Genomic DNA, 4,336 nt, shown 5'->3' with positions numbered 1-4,336 from the left:
GTTCAGGGATTTCCTCGACCTCGAGTCAATGAGGCACTGGGTGCCAATTTGCTTTGGTTTAACCGATGAGACACTGGATGTCAACTTATTTAGCACTTGGCAAAGTTATTACTTTGGATTTATCCGATGGGGCACTGGGTACCAAACTAGTGTGTTGGTTGGATCCATGTATTGTTCGAGTCCAAGTCGTGTTTATAGGAGAAATTAAATGATAAAATTTATGTGTTTGATATTGAGATGACAAGAATGAGAAAAGGATATGAAATGGGAAATGAAACATGAAATGATGAAATAAGGTGTGAATATTGAAATGAGTTCATGTATTGAACAAAGAGATGGATCATTCCATTGCATGAGTTGAATTGTCAAATGTTATATGGAATGCCACTGTTATGTATTAGAACATGTGAAATCTTGAGGATGAGAATAGAGAATGAGAAAATTTATATTATTATATTATACTTTTTGTCATAACATTACTTATTGCATTTCTACATTTCAATTCCTTATACTAAGTTACATCGTTCAGATTATAGAAATACCATTGAGTTATACTCAACATATGATTTTGTTTTCTATGCACAGGTTAGCTACATTTCAGCTTATCATTGACTCAACATCCAAAAACAAATCTCGAACTCAAGTGTAGTCGTGTTCTAAATTGTAATGGCATATACCTCGGAAGTCTTTGGTTGATAGTAGGTTTGTTAATGTGATGATATTTTGGTTTAAAGTGAAAAATGATGGTTACTTGTATATATGGTTGTGGTTGAAGCTATGTTTTGGTATGTAGACTAGCTAATGTGTTGATGAGTGTTTTAGCTTAAAGCTTGGTAGCCTAAGTAGCTAAATGTTAGTTCAATATTGGGTAATTTGGTATGAATGTAAGTTTTTGAATGGTCGATGTGTTGTTGATATGTTTGAAGATTTAAAATGTGGTATCAATGAGGGTACATTGGTTAGGCACTTAATATGGTTGTTTTGGCTTGTTATGAGCATTTTTAATGGTGTTTTGAAAAGGTTAAATGGCTAGTAATTGAGCTGCTTAGTGTCCAAATAAGCAGGATTTGGTAAACTTGAGTTTTAAGGTACATTTAGGTGCACATGGCTTGAGACACAGTCTGTCACACACGGGTGATAAATCGTAATTCATACATATTTTTATCCCAGGCTTAGCACATTTTATGGATGATTTTTCCTTAAAATTGGTGAATTCTATGTTCTTAATGTCTTAATTTCATGTTTTATACTTAGGTGAGCATATGAGAGTGAAAGGAATGAGAAATGGACCAAAAACAGAGAAAATGGGCCAACATACGAAATCAACATGGCCTGGACCTTCTCACACGGGCAGATCACGCAGTCGTGTCAATTTGGTAGAATCGAAGCATGACTCACACGGGTGGACCATACGCCCGTGCCTATTTAACAGACTTGACCATAGCCTTAAGCAATCGCACATGGGTATGTCCTAGCCGAGCCCAAGTTTAGTCCAATTCAGAAAAGGCCAATAGGCATTCCAAAGCCTATAAATACACCCTAGAGTAGGAGGAAAAAGGGACACGCAGGGAAGGAAGCAGGGAGCTGCTCAAGGAAAACCAATTGATCCATCTCAGAAGCCGGATTCATCATCAAGACTGAAGATCTCCCCTCAATTTCCCTTCAGGAGTTTTGGGTTTTTCTTTATGTTTTGTATTCATTATTCTTCTAAGATGTTTACCTTTTTAGTTATGAACTAAAACCCCTAAATACCTAAGGGGAATGAAACCTAAGATAGATATTGGTATTATTATCTGAATTGTATGATAAATATTTGGCTTGTTCTTAATTATGTGTTCTTAATTCTTGTCTTCATATTCCAGGATATTGGTTCAAGTTAAGCTCTTATTTAGAGGAGGAATAGACCCTGTCTAAGAGTACATTTGTCATAATTAAGCGGAGTTAATTGCGCGCCTAGAGATAGGGTGACAAGATTTTGTCGGATTAGGGTGAAACCTAATAAGGGGATCCATAGATCGAGTTAATGCAACACTAGGGAGTTAATTAGAAAGAGATTTCAATTATTCAACCTAGGGTTAGATGTTGTTAGTCTCGAGAGGGATAATAATATAACTTAGGGATTTCTACGGATCAAGTCAAATGAATAAATTGTCCGATTTAGAGTCAAATAACAAGTGAAGTCTAGGTGGATTTTTCCTTAGGTATTGTCTTGATTCAATCATTTTTCCAAATAGTAATTCCCCAATTCTATTTTCTATGATTTCTTAGTTTAGTTAATTAGTTAGTTAAAACAAACCCCATTATTCTTAGGCTAGATAATAAAAAGACAATCATTACAAGTACTTTTAGTTCCTTTGGGTTCGACAATCCGGTCTTGATAAAACTATACTACTGTTCGATAGGTACACTTGCCTTCATCGTGATAATAGTTAGTTTCAAGAACGATTCATTATAAATATTTAAAACCTGTCACGAATATCACGCATCAAGTTTTTGGCGCCGTTGCTGGGGAACTAAGATATTAGGAACACTTGATTTTTATTACTTTAGCCATTTTACTTTTATTGCAATTTAAATTTTTATTTTATTTTCTAATTCTTCATTTATGTTCTTCTGGCAAGTTTTTTTATAGTTTATGACTAGAAGAAACCCATCAGGACCATTACTTTTTAACAGTGAGATCGATCGCACAGTTTGCAGAAACCAAAGAGAAATAAGGTGAAGCTTAAGATACACAGAGAACGAGCAAGAGGACAATATTCAAACCCCAATCGAGGAGATGACTGAAAACCAAGAAAATTCGCTATCTCGTGCAATTGCTGTTAATCAAAATCCTGCTCCGCGCACTATGTATGATTATGCTAAACCTAATTTAACAGGAACTAAGTCAAGTATAGTTAGACATGCTATTGCTGCAAACAATTTTGAATTAAAACCTAACACAATTCAAATGATACAACAGTTTGTTCAGTTTGATGGTTTGCAGGACGAAGATCCCAACGCTCACTTGGAAAATTTCCTAGAATTTTACGATACATTTAAAATCAATGGCATTTCTGATGATGCCATACGTCTTCGGTTGTTTCCTTTTTCACTAAGAAATAAGTCTAAACAATGGTTGAACTCATTACCACGAGGGTCAATCACTACATAGGAACAAACGACTGAAATTTTTTTATTAAAATATTTTCCACCGGCTAAAACAACCAAATTACGTAATGATATCACTTATTTTGTGTAGATGGATTTAGAAACACTCTACGATGCATGGGAGAGACACAAGGACCTTTTAAGAAGATGCCCTCACCATGGGTTACTGCTTTGGCTACAGGTTCAAACGTTCCATAATGGCCTGAATCCTTCTACTCGGCAGATGATTGATGCAGCCACTAGAGGAACTATCAATAATAAAACACCTAAGGCGGCTTACAAATTTATTGAGGAGATGTCACTGAATAACTATCGGTGGCAAGTTATGAGAACAAAGCCGACGAAAGTAGCCAGTGTTTTCAACCTCGACGCAGTTACTATACTATCTAACCAAGTAGAACTCTTAAATAAAAAGATTGACGGTTTATGTGGTTCTAAATAAAAAGATTGACAGTTTGTGTGGTTTTACTCAGGTACATCCAGTGATGAGGTCTGATTCAAATATAGGAGGAGTATGCACAGAGTATCAACCCTTCAACCCTAGCATCGAAGAGGAACAAGTCTAATATATGGGTAACAATAACTCCAGATCCCAAAATAACCCATATATTAACACTTATAATGCAGGTTGGAGGAACCATCCCAATTTCTCGTGGGGTGATCAAGGAAATCAAAGGCCACAACATCCTCCGGGCTTTCAACAACCACCTTACCAGCAAGAAAAGAAGCTGAACCTTGAGGAGATGCTAACCAAATTCATCTTGATGTCAGAAACTTGTTTTCAGAATACTGAGATAGCACTAAAAAATTTATAACCATCGATCCAAGGGCTCGAAACTTAGATTGGACAGCTTGCCAAGTTGATTTCTGAACGACCACAAGGTAGCTTGCCAAGCAATATAGAATCTAACCCAAGGGAGCAACTCAACGCGATTACTAGTCAAGATGAGGAAGGGTTAGTCACACCTGAACTAGAGCCAAGGCAAGCAACTAAGATAAGCAAAGGTAAAGGTGAGGTAGACCACAATAAGCAGAAACTGGTAAGTATAGAATACAAACCTCGTGTGCCATAACTTAATGCGACAAGGAAAGACCGTTCAGATGAACAATTCAGTAAATTCCTTAAACTCTTAAATAAATTACATATTAACTTACCATTTATTGAAGCTCTATTGCAGATGCCAGA

The 4,336-nt window shown here is 36.2% G+C and overlaps 1 non-coding gene across 1 annotated transcript; it reads right to left on the bottom strand.

Annotated features, from left to right (window-relative positions):
- Window positions 1-3,208: 3,208 nt before the first annotated feature.
- On the bottom strand, window positions 3,209-3,315 carry LOC128286305 (small nucleolar RNA R71). Its single transcript, XR_008276848.1, has one exon. It is a non-coding gene; the product is annotated as a small nucleolar RNA R71 (small nucleolar RNA).
- Window positions 3,316-4,336: the final 1,021 nt, after the last annotated feature.

This window comes from Gossypium arboreum, chromosome 12, assembly GCF_025698485.1.
Source record: "Gossypium arboreum isolate Shixiya-1 chromosome 12, ASM2569848v2, whole genome shotgun sequence".
NCBI classification, from domain to species: domain Eukaryota; kingdom Viridiplantae; phylum Streptophyta; class Magnoliopsida; order Malvales; family Malvaceae; genus Gossypium; species Gossypium arboreum.
Note: the sequence above shows the minus strand (reverse complement) of the source record. Positions and strands in the feature narration are given on the sequence as shown.